Source organism: Sus scrofa, chromosome 1 (assembly GCF_000003025.6).
Source record: "Sus scrofa isolate TJ Tabasco breed Duroc chromosome 1, Sscrofa11.1, whole genome shotgun sequence".
Classification (NCBI taxonomy): domain Eukaryota; kingdom Metazoa; phylum Chordata; class Mammalia; order Artiodactyla; family Suidae; genus Sus; species Sus scrofa.
The window spans coordinates 181,973,012-181,988,980 of NC_010443.5; the positions used below are offsets into that span (position 1 = coordinate 181,973,012).

At 39.1% G+C, this 15,969-nt stretch overlaps 1 protein-coding gene across 4 annotated transcripts in view; it reads left to right on the forward strand.

Moving 5' to 3' along the window:
- The window catches only part of PTGDR (prostaglandin D2 receptor), a 52,870-nt gene that overhangs the window by 19,506 nt on the left and 17,395 nt on the right, over positions 1 to 15,969 (forward strand). Inside the window, exons 3-4 of one of the 4 annotated variants that reach the window (XR_001306371.2) lie at positions 4,439 to 4,487; positions 14,305 to 14,386. The exons of 1 other annotated variant lie outside the window; for it this stretch is intronic. The gene's annotated coding sequence lies outside the window, so the exon portion shown is untranslated. Of the gene's footprint in view, positions 1 to 4,438; positions 4,649 to 14,304; positions 14,387 to 15,969 lie in introns of those variants that run through there. 2 more of the 4 variants (XM_013993411.2, XM_003121813.4) reach the window with 2 other exon arrangements.

Below are 15,969 nucleotides of genomic sequence, written 5' to 3' on the forward strand. Positions count from 1 at the left end.
CGGCCAAGCCAATGGCCAGCCTGGAGCCGCAGGCCTCAGTGCCGAAAGCCACATGCCACCTGAAGCATCCTCCAGCCACGTTGAGCTGTCCTTGGAAGTGGAGTCTCCTGGGTCCAGCCTTGAGGTGGCTGCAGCGGTGGCCAACACCTTGACTGCAACCTTGAGAGAGACCCAAAGGACCCAGATAAGCAGCGCTGAGGCTCACCCAGACACCGTGAGAAAAATGTTTTAAGTCACTAAATTTGGGGGTAACTTTTTCTGCAGTCCTGGATAACTAATACAGACATGACTATTTAATGGACACATTATACACAAATCCATAGCATATTTTTATTTATTTATTTTGTATTTTTTTTTCTAGGGCCACACCCACGGCACATGGAGGTTTCCAGGTTAGGGGTCTAATCAGAGCTGTAGCCACCGGCCTACGCCAGAGCCACAGCAACGAGGGATCTGAGCTGTGTCTGCTAACTACACCACAGCTGATGGCAATGCCAGATCTTTAACCCACTGATCGAGGCCAGGGATCAAACCTGTAACCTCATGGTTCCTAGTTGGATTCGTTACCACTTAGCCACGACACGAACTCCACAGCATATTTTATTGATAATGTGATACATGAAACCGTTACAAGCCTTCATGGTATATTAGGCTACAGGGGAAAATTTCAACACATATAAAAAGGCAGAAATTGAACAGTTTATCTTCTCTGATTAGGGAACATATTTTTATTAAGTGGAAACCAACACAATTCTCCAGTTATTTGGAGATGTTTCCTTTTGTGTCTGTATCATTCATACTAAGTGGTGCATAAAATGTACATAGACCTCTTAGATCATAGTTATAGATAAAGTGAATATCCATGTAAACACGATGCAGTTCAAGAGACAGATCCAGAGGTGAGTCCTAGCCTGACGTTGGGATAACCGTGTCTTTACTTTTCTCTATTTGACCACCTATGTGTATATCATAACACAGGTACTCTCTTGTGTTTCTCCCTGCCTTAGCACCATGTCGCAGGTCAGATCCCTGACATGCAGAGAACAGGTCAGGGATTCAGGTGTGTGTGATTTGTGGTGTTCATGATCTCAGGAGAAAGGTGGTGAAGGAAGCAGGACAAAGCAGGGACCAGAGCCAGCAAGGATGAAGTTAAAGCTTCAGCCTGATCTTCAAGGGACCCTGGAGCCTGGAAAGCACCACAGAGTTGGTCCCACGTGTCCTAAGCAGTCTTTGGCCAGGGTGTTCTGGGGGTGCCCTTCAAGCCAAGGGCTGTTCTTCCAGAGCAGGGGCCACCTGTGAACCATTAGCAGCCAATACTCACAGGAGCTGAGGTGTGGGTAAGCTGGCCTGAAAAAGGGGATCTGGGCAGCATATTGCATATTATGTTTGAGAATTCTCACTCATAGCTGCAGTTCATACAATTTCATTGCTGAATAGTATGCTATCATATGAATATATGCTGCCAGTGAACATTTGGGTTGTTTCCAGCTTTATGCATTACAAATGCTGTTGCTTTGGCTATTTTATCATTAACTGTGTCAGAGATATAAAAGAGTATGTCAGAGTTCTCTCGTGGCCTAGTGGTTAAGGATTCTGTGTTGTCACTGCTGTAGCCTGGGTTTGATTCCTGGCCCAGAAACTTTTGCATGACATGGGCACTACCAAAAGAAAAGAGTATGTCTAAGGCATATACCTAGGAGTGGAATTTCAGGATTGTAGAGTATGTGCAGCTTTGATTTTATTATATTATAAAAATTGTTTTCCAGTTTTACACTACCGCCAGCATTGTTGGGTAGCTCCGTTGCTCCACATCTTTGCAACACTTGTATTACTTGAACTTTTTATTTTAGCCATTTTGGTAACTTTGTAATGATATCATACTGAGGTTTTAATGTGTTTTCTTTGTTATTAATGATGATGTATACTTTTCAGGTATTTATTGGTGATTTGGACATTGTCTTTTGGTAAAATTTCTGTTCAAGTCTTTTGCTTAGGTTTGTCATATAATATCTGTCTTTTCTTGTTGATTTGTACATGTTCCAATCTATTATTGCTTAGTTAAAGTGTTGCAAAAATCTTTTCCCGTTCTGTAATCTGTCTTTTCAGTCTCTTTATAGTGACTTTTAATGAATAGATATTTTTGTTTTATCGGAATCTAATTTATTAAGCTTTCTTTTTGTGATTAAGTTTTATGTACGTCCTGTTTGAGAAATTTTTTCCTAACCTGGAATCATGAACTATTTTTCCACATTATTTTATAAAAGCTTTATCGTTTTGCCCTCATGCTTGGATTTTAATCCACCTGTAATTTACTTGGTGTATGATGTGACATAGATATCCAATGTTATATTTTTGCTGTATAAGTAACCGGTTGTCTCCAGTTGAAATTTTTATTGAAAAATTCATTCTTTCCTCATTGATATTAAGTATTATCTCTGTGACATATCAAGTTTCCAAATTTGTATGTCTGTTTTTAGTCTCTCTCTACTATTCCATTGGCCTGTTGTCAGTTACTGTAGTTTTATAGTACTGGGTACACTAAATCCTTCTGCCTCGTTCTTTTTCGAGTGGACCTTCCTTGCTAATCTTGGTGCTTTGTTTTTCTGCATAAACTTTAAAATAAGCTCACCAAGTTACTCCAAAAACAAACGAAAAACCTGCCAGGATTTTTACTGGGATTGCACTAGATCTATCGATCAATCTAGTATGTCTCACAATTTACTGATATCTTCTTCAATGTCTCTTTTGTTAAAGGTTTCAGTTTTTATTCAATTATAATATACATACAGAAAAGTATAGAAATTATAAGCAGACACAGTAAACACCCTAAGTAACCAACCCCCAGATCAAGAAACTGAATACCACCAGAATCCCAGGCCTCTAAAAATTCCCTTTTAGCCACTTCTTGGCTTTTGAACTTTATATAAGTGGGAAAAAATCACACAGTATGTACTTGGATTTTTTTTTAATCATTCAGCATTATGCTTATGAAATTCATCCATGTTGTTCAGATAGCTCCGTTGTTTATTCTCGTTGTTGTGGTGTGTAATATTCCATGCTATGAATTTATCACAATAGATTAATCCATTCCATTGTAGATAGACATTCAAGTTATTTCTAAGTGGGGCTATTCAAGATAGTAGCATACATTCTTTTTTTATGACCAAATGGGGTTTATTCCAGAACTATATAAGCATTGTTCAATACTAAGAAATATATTTATAAGAACTGATACTACATATTATACGATCTTCTTCATAGATTTTAAAATAACTTTTAACAAGATCCAACACCCATTCTTAATAATAACACTTAATAAAACAATTTCTTAATGTGATAATATCTTAATATAGAAACTGTTATTAAATGAAGTTTTTATTATCATCTTCTTAATGATTGAAACCACTTTTCTGGCTCTTTTTTTAGTTGAAGTATAGTTGACTTACAAATCAAGTTAGTTTCAAGTGTACAGCACAATGATTTTGATATAAATGTGTGTTTATATATTATACAATATAATATATATATGTGTATATATATATCCTTTTTCAGTTTCTTTTCCCTTATAGGTTATTACAAAATATTGGGTGTAGTTCCCTGAGCTATACAGTAGGTCCTTGTCATTTACCTGTTTAATATATAGTAGTGTATATATATTAATCCCAACCTCCAAATTTATCCCTGCCTCCCTTTCCCTTTAACAACCATATGTTTGTTTTCTATGTCTGTGGGTAGTAATAGACATTCTTGTATATATCTTTTGGGAACATATGCATGCATTTCTGTTAAGGATGTAACTGTGAAACTAATTGCTAGATCATAATTTTTTGTCCTTGGTACATACTGCCAAGCAGTCTTCCAAAATGAAATGTATTAATTTATATTTCTCCAGCAGTGTGTGAAACTTCTAGTCAATCCACCTGCTCATCGATATGTTCCATACTGTCTGTTTCAGTTTCGCTGTTCTGGGACTATGTAGTGGTATCTTATTGTAGTGTTAATTTGCATATCACTAATATGCACTTCGTCATATGTTTATTGGCCTGTGAAGGATCTATTAAAGTCTTTCCCCCATTTATAAAAGGTTGTCTTCCATTTGCTCATTATTGATGTGATCTTATCATCTGATCTGTTAGGGTTTTTTTCTCTTTGTTTTGGGGTTTTTTTGTCTTTTTTGTTAGGGCCCCACCCACGGCATATGGAGGTTCCCAGGCTAGGGGTCTAATTGGAGCTGCAGCTGCCAGCCTACACCACAGCTCACGGATCCCCAACCCACTGAGCGAGGCCAGGGATCGAACCCACAACCTCATGGTTCCTAGTCGGATTCGTTTCTGCTGCATCATGACAGGAATTCCCTATTAGGTTCTTGAGTTTGGGGATTTGGGTAAAATTTCATGTGGAGTAGGAATTCTATTAAATCTAATCTTTTGGTTTCCAGAATTGAAAAGGAGAATTTAGATAATGAAGGATACCCAAAGCCATTGTAGGTATGTATCTGCTGAATCTGGCTTCTGGGGTCTCATTTCCTGATGAGCTTGGTAGTATGCTAACTGCTCTGTTTCTTTTTTTTTTTTTGTCTTTTTTTGTCTTTTTGTCTTTTGTTGTTGTTGTTGTTGTTGTTGTTGCTATTTCTTGGGCCGCTCCCGCGGCATATGGAGGTTCCCAGGCTAGGGGTCGAATTGGAGCTGTAGCCACCGGCCTACGCCAGAGCCACAGCAACGCGGGATCCGAGCCGCGTCTGCAACCTACACCACAGCTCACGGCAACGCCGGATCCTTAACCCACTGAGCAAGGGCAGGGACCGAACCCGCAACCTCATGGTTCCTAGTCGGATTCGTTAACCACTGCACCACGACGGGAACTCCTAACTGCTCTGTTTCTGAGATTCTCCAAAGAAGATCTGTATTTGCCAGGCATCCAGAGTCAATCTAGCACTCCTTTAAACCAATTCAGGGCATAAGACTTTTTTGGACCAACCACAAAATGTGAACAGGGGTTACAAACTCACAGTCTCTGCCAGCATGTGATTATAACTTCCTGGAATAGGGTTTTTCTTTTCTTCACTCCCTCTGCAGTGTTCAGCATCAAAGGATTTCTTTTTTTCTTTTTCTTTCTTTCTTTTCTTTTCTTTTTTTTTTTTTTTGGTAGGTCTCTGGGGGATAAGGATTAGAGAGTGAGAGCAGGTTTCCTTCTGGTTCATTCTTAACCTGAGGAAGTAATCCTTTGGGATCCTAACCTTATAGGGGAAGGTTTCTTCTTACACTCTACACCTTTGCCACAGCTAAGCCTTTCATTTCTAAACCTCTGGGCCCTCAGAGGACTTAAAAAATAACAACCCAGTTTCCTTATTTAGCAGATATCTTCAGCAGCAAAAGCAAAGTCAGTGGTCTGGTTTCCCTCTAGATTCCCATTTTCATTTAGATTTTGGCCTGATAAATCCTCACTATCATTTTTTTTTTTAATGCTCTTCAGACTTTTGAAATCTTTGCACAACACCTTTTAGTTGTTTTCATCTGGAGGGTGAGTCTAAATAGTATGGTCTTTTGCACCCCTCAAAATATGACTTATTTCAAGTTTTCAGCTTATCAAACTCTGGGAACAGGGAGGGAATCTCTCAAATGAAATAACTGACATTGTTTTAGTAAATAATGTGTAGGTTGCAGACGAGGCTCGTATCTGGCATTGCTGTGGCTGTGGCGTAGGCTGGCAGCTATAGCTCCAATTAGACCCATAGCCTGGGAACCTCCATATGTCACCGTGGATACAGCCCTAAAAAATGTTAATGTTAAAAAAAAAAAAAGTATAGGATCCTGTATTGTGGAGGGAAACGCATAGGAGCAAGTGTTTTTAATGTGAAAAAAATAGTAAGAGATTACATTATTTAGTTTTAGGAAAAGAACACAGTTCCTAAGCAAAATGGGATTTAAAATGATAAAGATGAATATATGAAAGTATGAGAAAAAATCTATAAGTAAACCAAAAGCTGATTTTGACTGGGGGGGGGAGGAGCTGTAGGAAAGACAAACCTAAATTACTAATTGGGAAAATAACACAAGACAAAATTAACAATCAAGGAGGGATGACACGAAGAAAAATTTGCAATTGTAGGGAGATGCTATGTACCAGTAATTTTCACAGTCTACTTTCCAGAGCCCCATAGAGTGGGGCACATGAGGGACTAGCCAGAAGTCAAATCATCTGGGGTCCAAACCTCTCTCCATCCAGAGCAGGTCCATGTTGATGCCTAGACCTGACAGAAAAAAAAACGGGTGCAGAAGACATACACATTGTATCAGTTTCGAGGATTCTCTAGAAGGACTCACAGCCTCAGTATACAGTTGTACTCCTGGCTGTGATTTATTACAGTGGAAGGCTGCCAAGCACAGTGAGTAACCAGACAAAGCATATGGAGTGCAGTGCAGAGAAAAAGCAGGCACAGTCTTCCTAGAGTCCCCACCAGTGGAATCACACAGATGTGCTTAATTTTTCCAGCAATGAATTGTGACAACACCTCTGAGGCATTGTCCACGAGGGATGCGCATTAGGGATGCAGTGCCCAGCGTTTGCACTGGAGATGGTCACATAGGCAGGCTCTGCGTGGCACATAACAAAAAATTTCAGACTCCTCGAAGGGAAACAGGTCTTTGGCATAAACCATATTTTTGCACAAATAGTCTAAAAATATTAAACCAGCCTTATCACTTAGAGAATGGTGGAAACTCTCCCATAGTCCAAGCTCCCAGAGGCCAGCCAAGAGCCAACCCATACAAGCAGGCCTGTCTAAGGATAGAGTCTCAGGCCTGCTATGGTAACTCTTCTACACACAGAATTTTCTAAGAAGAAAGAAAAACCTCATTCTAAACTGATATTTTTGTGTCTTTACAAAAAGTAAAAGAATCATTGGATAAACTATTAAAATGAATGAGTTTATAAATATGACAATATAAAATGTATCAAAATTAATAACACTTTATGTTCTAGAAGCAATCTATATAAAAACAAACCAAAAAAGGCCCCATTTGCAGTAGCTAATAAAACATACATAATGCCTGTAGATAATTTTAATAAGGTATGTAGTGATGTCATGAAGAAAAAAATGCAAATTATATTAAAAATACAAAGTAAGGAGTTCCCATCTTGGTGCAGCAGAAACAAATCTGGACTAGGAACCATGAGGTTGCGGGTTCAATCCCTGACCTTGCTCAGTGGGTTAAGGATCTGTCGTTGCCATGAGCTATGGTGTAGGTTGCAGACGAGGCTCGTATCTGGCATTGCTGTGGCTATGGCGTAGGCTGGCAGCTATAGCTCCAATTAGACCCATAGCCTGGGAACCTCCATATGTTACCGTGGATACAGCCCTAAAAAAACAAAAGACAAAAAAATAAATAAAGTAAGTAAGACTTGGAAAAGTAACCAGATGTTTATTCTTAGTTAGGAAAACTTCATATGAAAATAACTACATCCAAATGAATTTATAGGTTTAATGTAACCCCAATCAGAATGTTTGCTCCTTTGAGTTCCTTCTTTAAAAGAGGAATTTTTTGCTTATATCGACAAAAGGATCGTAATGTTCACTGGGAAAATAACAAGGGAAGAAAATGCTGAAAAATAATAGTTGTGAGAGGATTAGTCATGTTTTAATTATCTTACAAAGATATGATAATTAAAACAATGTGACATGTGAACAACAACAAAAAAAAGGCTAGATCAATGAAGACACATCCAAATATAGGTTTTCCTATATAAATGACAAAGAATGCATTTCAAATCAATAACAAAGAGAAAGATTAGTCAGTATATAAGAATAAGAGTTTAACAATTTAGAACACATTGATCTAGGTCCTAATTTGTTTTTATTGAGAAAGCCAAGCATACGTTATCTTTTTATTATTTCCAGTGGCTATTACGTGACTCCTAATTAAAGCCAAGATGTGTTCCGCTTTGAAAAGGACTTAACATGGAGTTCCCTTCATGGCTCAGTGGTTAATGAACCCATCTCAGATCGGAAAGGTTGCTGGTTCAATCCCTGGCCTCACTCAGTGGGTTAAGGATCTGGCATTGCCATGATCTGTGGTGTAGGTCACAGACACGGCTCAGATCTAATGTTGCTGTGGCTATGGTATAAGCCAGCAGCTGTAGCTCCAATTCAACCCCTAGCCTGGGAACTTCCATATGCCGAGAATATGGCCCTAAAAAGAAAAAGAAAAAGGACCTAAAGTTACAGCATTACATGGTGCTTCTGTATGCGTAAAAAAATAGCTAGAATAAAAGGCCAGACAGGCCTGGGGGGGAAATTGCAAAGGGTTAGTATCCTTGTCTTGTGAAAAAAGCTATAATATATCTTTACATGAGCCTGAGGTTGTAGCAGAAAGTAACTATCCAAGGCCATGTGAACTCAAATTATTTAGTTTCTCTGAGACTCAATCGCCTTCCTCTTTTCAGGATTGTGCTGAGGATTTAAAATATATGTAAAACCCTTAGCACAGTATTTGACAAATTGTGGTTGATCGAATGATGGCTAGTTCTGACTGCTAATTGTTAGTACCACTACCAAGTGGTGGTGGTAGTGGTTTTGATAGATAGCTCACTAATTACAAAAATATGAAGCCTCCCAAAGAAAGAAAGAACATGAACAGAGAATTCTAAAAAGAGGAAATAAAACTCATAAACTTGGAAAAATGTTCAACCTCACCAAAAGTCAAATAAATGTAAATCAAAACAATGAGACGGCATTTTTTTTTTTTTTTGTCTTTTTGCCATTCCTTGAGCTGCTCCCATGGCATATGGAGGTTCCCAGGCTAGGGGTCTAATCAGAGCTGTAGCTGCCGGCCTGCACCAGAGCCACAGCAACTCAGGATCCAAGCCGAGTCTGCAACCTACACCACAGCTCACAGCAACGCCGGATCCTTAACCCACTGAGCAAGGACAGGGATCTAACCTGCAACCTCACTGTTCCTAGTAGGATTCGCTAACCACTGACCCACAACGGGAACTCCCGAGATGGCATTTTTTTGTCTACTAGATTATGAAAGTATTTTTTAAAATGGTAGTATCCAGTGCTAGAAGGGTGTGCGGAAAGTGGTATTTTCATACGTTACTGATAATATGTAAATTGGTACCAGCCCTCCTAGGAGGTGATGTGGAAACATATACTGTCATTTCAAAAAGGATCATATTCTCTGCTGAGATTTCAAGCCTAAGAAGAGATCCCCAAATGTTGAAATACTACATGCATAAAAATGTTAAGTATAGTTGTTATTAGATAATTGGAAACAACCAGCAATGGGAAGAGTGATAGGATTTACTCAACAGATATGATGATACTACATAGAAAATACTTGCAATTAGAGAGAAAAGAGCAGGAAGCAACATTTTCTGTATACAGTAGACTAAACTGGAAGGACGTATTTTAAATTAGAAAACAGGAATCATATTAGAGTGGTGTGGTTATGGAGAATTATTACTTTTATAATTTAAAAGTTATAGTTAATTAAAACTAGGCTTTTCTGAAGTTCGCACTGTGGCTCAGTGGAAACAAATCTGACTAGCATCTGTGAGGATGCATGTTCGACCACTGGCCTCACTCAGTGGATTAAGGATCTGGTGTTGCCATGAGTTGTGGTGTAGGACACATACAGACATGGCTCGGATCCTGCATTGCTGTGGCTGCTGCTCCAATTCGACCCCTAGCCTGGGAAGCTCATATGCCTCGGGTGCGGCCCTGAAAAGACAAAAACAAAACAAAACAACACTAGGCTTTCCTGGCTATTTCTAAGTGGGTTCTTTCTCTTTTAAAGAACACCAAAATATAATTTCAGAACTCTTGACAAAAGCTGACAGACCTGATTTTCTTCTAATACTCCTCTAGAGGGCGAACAAGGACTTAAAACACAGGCTAACCAACCCCATCTGACTCGATGGTCAAGAATTTTAGAATTGCAAGGGACTTCAGAGATAATCTAGTGTGTTTTATTTAGTCTTAGGGATATACAGACGATACTCTCTAGCTATAAATCATTTATTTTCAACTATTAGTGCTGCCTTTATTTTATATTATTTTATTTTATTTTATTTTTTTTTTTTTAGGGCCACCCCTGCTGCATATGAAGGTTCCCAGGCTAGGGGTCAAATCAGAGCTACAGCTGCTGGCCTACACCATAGCCACTGCTACTCAGGATCCACACTGCATTTGTGACCTACACCACAGCTCATGGCAAAGCCAGATACTTAACCCACTGAGCAAGACCAGGGATTAAACCCTCAACCTCATGGTTCCTAGTGTGATTCATTTCCGCTGCACCACAAAGCAGGAACTCCAGTGCTGCTTTTAAATGACACAGACTTTCTCAAATAATTGAGTGTATTATCTTTTTTCCAAAGAAAATTATAGTTGATTTACAATGTTCTGTCAATTTCTGCTGTATAATAAAGTGACTTGGTTATACATATATGTACATTCTTTTTCTCACATTTTTTGAATAGAAGTTCCCAAAAGGAGAAGAAAAAAAAGCTAGGATGCAAACTATTCTCAAAGCCCTAATATTACTGACTTGGAATTATAAGCTAATAACCATCCCCTTAAATTCCAAAGAAAAGCGCCATTGCTTATCTAATAATTTTGGTTTTGTTTTTTGTTACTCTATTAAGTTTGGGTCCTACAGAACTCCCATAAAAAAAATAATTTGCAGCATTGATGTGTGGTTAATTTGATTAGGAGTCTATCTAGTCAAGGAACATCTGATCAGGGGTCCTTTTGGGGGCCCGAGATGTGTCTCTCTTGCTGTGCCAGTGGCAAAAGGAGCTGGGCTTAGCTTGGGAGTCCTCAGGTTACCTGGGCTCATCTGCTCTCTAGCTCTGAGTTCACTCTTAAATTTCTCATCTGTTGGATTTATATTTCAAAAACCCATATTAGGGACATAGTTTCTTTCTTATAACCCAGCTTTGCCTCAAAACTATTTGAACCAAGAACAAAATGAAAAGCCACAGCTTCTTCAGAAGTACTTATTCCTTCCTCCCTCTTTATATATCTAGACAATAAAGGCATCAGACGATGAGGATGGCAGGAGTCTGAGAACTTTTTTCTGGTACTTGATCTGAACAATGAAAATCTTCTCAGGTAATATAACAAGTCCTAGTAATCTCTGGGCTCAGAGACAGAGGAGCAGCAGATGGGATTATTTTTCATGGAATCCAGAGGTGGAAATGGCCCATAAAACTATTCTGTTTGTAGGTGCCTAGCTCTGGAATCTTATTCTCTCTCCTGGATGAAGCCTGATGGATGAAGTAAAAGGCCAGGATCCTGGAGTTCCATCCCAGCTGTGGGACCTTTGCCCAAATGGAGGTGCTGTGCTCCTACAGGGGCCTCCTCACCCATCTTCTTTGCACTTTGAGCCTCCTTCTCCTCCTCCTCCTCATTGTTGTTGTTCTTTAAAGAGATGTGTGCATTGTAGAAAGTTATCCCCCCCCCCAAAAGAAGCAAAACTGAAGTAACACACCATATCTCTACTGCCAAGAAATGACCACTATGAACACCTTAGTGTATGTTCTTCCAGCTACTTATGTGTGTGTGTTTTACCAAAATGAGATATACTGTGCTGTTTCATTATCTGCTTATTTATTTAAGGTTCTCCAACTTTCCATGTCAGCATACTTCCATCTTGTGTAATACCTCCTTCATATTCAAATCCCACAATATGTTACCAAAACGTCCTTTGTTCATTTGCCCAAATCACAGCCCGATCCAGGACTCTGCTTCACATCTGGTCATTATGTCCTTTAAGCCCCTTGATCTAGCTTGATCTAGCACAGTCCCTCTTTTTTTTTTTTTTTTTAAAACCTCTTAGTTAAGGAGACCCAGCCAGCTGTCCCACATTCTGAATTTGTCTGCTTGCCACCTTCCTGTGCTGTTTATCTTGTTCTTCAACCACTGAACTATAAGTCTGAAAGTTAAAACTAAAGACTTGATGATTTCAAGTTAATTTTTGTTTTAGTCAGAATATATCATAGGTCATGTACTTCTGGTTGCATTTTCATGTCAGAGATGATACATATTAACTGGTTGCTAAGATTCACCCCTGGGTTAAGAGTAATGACAGTTTGAGCCTTTTATTGAAAAAAATTAATACCCTTGTACTGCTTGAAACAAGAAAGTGATCTCTATGGTATTGCTTTTGGTCTTATATGAATGCCTAGTTCCCATCAATCCTATACCTAAATGTTTTGACAGAAACAAACATCTCGTCAATAATTTTAATAGGGGTGACCGAAGACAGATTTTCTAATTCTGTCATTTTCTACATACTTGGCTAGCACTCTTCTATAAAATAGAACTTTCCCTAATTGATCAGGGCTATTTGCCTACTCTAACATGTATTCCTTAAAGGAAAGATTGTATAAATGCTTAATTCTTTCTCCTTAGTTACCAGTTGTCAAAGAAAGAAGTCAATTTGAAAACCATCTCAAATGGTTACCTAGGAGTTCTCTTTTGGCTTCTCCTCTATCTCTCTCTCTCTGTCCCTTCCCCCTCCCTCTCTCCCTCCTTCCCTTACTCCCTTCTCCCCTCTCTCTCTATCTCTTTTGAATATCTTTATATAGACACATGGATTTTTATAATTCAGTTTGATTCAAATATGCTAAATCATTTTATCCCAGTCCTCAATTTATTCTTAATATTTTTTTGCTAATATTCTTTTCTGTCATTTATTTAGGCAGTACTCTTTATTTTATAAAGAGTGTGGTACATTTTTGTCTAATATAAACAATTTTCTGCCTTTTAACTAATTTTCAACTTAACAATTCACAACTATAAAAAGTATTTAACCTCTGGCTTGCCAACTCAGTAGTTTGTTGTCCATTTTCTTTCCAATTTTTAAATTTCCATTGCTGTTGTTTCTTCCATTGTCTCTGTCTTCATGGAGGGAAGGCAGAATCCAGGCCCTGATAGGTCTTATAAGCTACATTGAAGAATTTAGACTTTAATCTGAAGGCAGTGGAGATACATGGACCGGTTATAAACAGGGAAGAATCATGATCAGATCTTCTTTTTGGAATGATCACTCAGGCCGTAACATGAATAACTGGACAGAGGTAAACAGGACTGGAGGCTGGAACACCAGTTAGGAAGTATCCTAACCTGCAGTCATTCAGGTAACCGGATCTAAGAAAGTGGAAGGAGAGATGAAGAGAAGTAGACAAACTGAAAAGGTGTTTAGAAATAATCTCCATGAGGATGTGGAGAGAGGAGAGAGGCCTAAGGAGAGAGAAGAGTTAAGGATGACCCCAGCTTTCTGGCTTGAACAGTTGTATGGACAGTGATGCTAGTCACTGGGATGAAGAACAGTGGATGAGAAACCAGCTTGAGGGGGAAGTACAGGCACACCTCGGAGATATTGCAGCTTCAGTTTGAGACCACTGCAATAAAGTGAGTCACGCAAATTTTTTGGTTTCCCAGTGCATATAAAAGTTATATCTACTGCAGTCTATTATGTATGATATAGTATTATGTCTAAAAAAAACAGTTTACAGGAGTTCTCATTGTGGCTCAGCAGGTTAAGGACCCGACGTTGTCTCTGTGAGGTTGTGGGTTCGATCCATGGTCTCACTCAGTGGGTTAAGGATCCGGCATTGTCATTGCTGCAAACTGCAGTGTAGGTCATAGATGCGATTCTCATACAGTGTTGCCATGGCTGTGGTGTAGGCCACAGTAGCAGCTCCAATTTGACCCCTGGCCTAGGAACTTCCCTATGCTGCAAGTGCAGCCATAAAAAAAAAAAAAAAAAAAAAAAAAAGTTGTATGCCTTTATTTAAAAATACTTTATCACTAACCATAGCTGAACCTTCAGCAAATCATAATCTTTTTGCTCATGGAGAGTTTTGCCTCCCTGTTGTTGGCTGCTGACTCATTAGGGTGATGATTGCTGAGATTGGAGTGGCTGTAGCAATTTCTTAAGACAGCAATGATGTTTGCTGTATCAATTGACTCTTCCTTCGACAAATGATTTTTCTATAGTATGCAATCCTGTTTGATAGCATTTTATCCAGAGTAGAACTTGTTCCAAAATTAGAGTCAGTCTTCTCAAACCCCGCTGCTGTTTTATCAACTAAGTTTATGTAATATTCTAAATCCTTTTGTCATTTCCACAATCTTCACAGCATCTTCACCAGTTTTGACCTCAAGAAACCGCTTTCTTTGTTCACCCATAAGAAGCAACTCCTCATTTGTTCTAGTTTTATCATGAGATTGCAGCAATTCAGTCACGTATTCATGCTCCATTTCTAATTCTAGCTCTCTTTCTATTTCTGCAGTTACTTCCTCCACTGAAGTTTTCCTCAAAATCATTCCATCCATGGAATCACCTTCTTCCAAACTCCTGTTAATGTTGATATATTGACCTCTTCCCATGAATCATCAATGTTCTTAATGACATTTAGAATGGTGAATCTTTTCCAGAAGGCTTTCCATTTACTTTGCCCAGATTCACCAGAGGAATCAATATCTATGGCAATTAAAACCTTACAGAATGTATTTATTAGATAATAAGACTTGAAGGTCAAAATTACTCTTGATCCGTGGGCTGCAGAATGGATGTTGTGTTAGCAGACATGAAAACAACATGACTCTCCTGTCCATCTCCATCAGAGATCCTGGGCAATCAGGTATGTTATCAAGGAGCAGTAATGTTTTGAAATGAATCTTTTTTTCCTGACCTGTCAGTCTTAACAGGGAGGTTAAAATATTCAGTAAACCATGTTGCAAACAGATATGCTATTATCCAGGCTGTGTTGTTCCATTTATAGAGTACAGACAGAGTAGATTTAGCATAATTCTTAAGGTCCCTAGGATTTTCAGAATGATACATGAGCATTGACTTCAACCTAAAGTCACTAGCTGCTTTAGCTCCTAACAAGAGTCATCCTGTCCTTTGAAGCTAGGCATTGACTTCTCCTCTCCATCTATGAAAGTCCTAGATGGTATAGTCTAATAAAAGGTTGTTGTGTCTATATTGAAAATTAATTGTTTAGTGTAGCCACCTTCATTAGTGATCTTAACTAGATCTTCTGGATAACTTGCTGCAGCTTCTGCATCAGTACTTGCAGCTTCACCTTGTACTTCTGTGTTATGGAGATAGGGCTTCTTTCCTTAAACCTCATGAACCGACCTTTGCTAGCTTCAGACTTTTCTCCTGCAGCTTCCTCGCCTCTCTCAGGCTTCATAGAATGAAGGAACTTAGACATAAATAGCCACAATTTCCCAGGGAATGAGCTTTCTTACTCATGGAGGTGATTACACGCTGTTTCTATTTGAAGTCGTCAATCCTCCTTCTTCTTTCTTGAACAACCTCCATATCCTCCCTACCAGTTCTACCATCCTGCCTGCATCTGTGCCCACAGACACTGACTTCCATCTGGCTCCCAGGGAGGAAATGCGCCTGCTTTCCTTAATGACCCCCCTTCCTTACGCCCTCCCTCCATCTCTTTTCACAGTTCTCAAGGTGTTTGCACTGGCAATTACTGGTGTTCTTTTCTGTATCATCCCTTTCTCTCTCTCTCTATGGGATGATTTCCTTCTATAAACTATTACCGCATTTTTAAAAAGGAATCCCACAGTCCCTCCAGCTACCACTGAATTTCTCAGCATCCCTCTTAGTTCTCCAAATTCCTCCATGTTGTGGTCTTCATTCCTATGCTTTCTCACCATCAGTTCTCTCCCCATTCCCTCCCCTAGCTCCTCTTTCATCAGGTTTTGTCTCTGCCACTCCACCAGAAGATCTCTTAGCAAGGTCACCAGTGTAGTACCTCTTACAAAAGTCAGTGGCCATTTCTCTGCACCCATCATGCTAGACCTCTCAGCAGCACTGGCCCAGCCCACTGCTTCCTCCTTTATTCATTCAATGCATATTTATTGAGTGCTTACTGTCTAATCCTTGGGATACATCAATGAATTAAAGAGATCAAGATCCCTTCCATCTA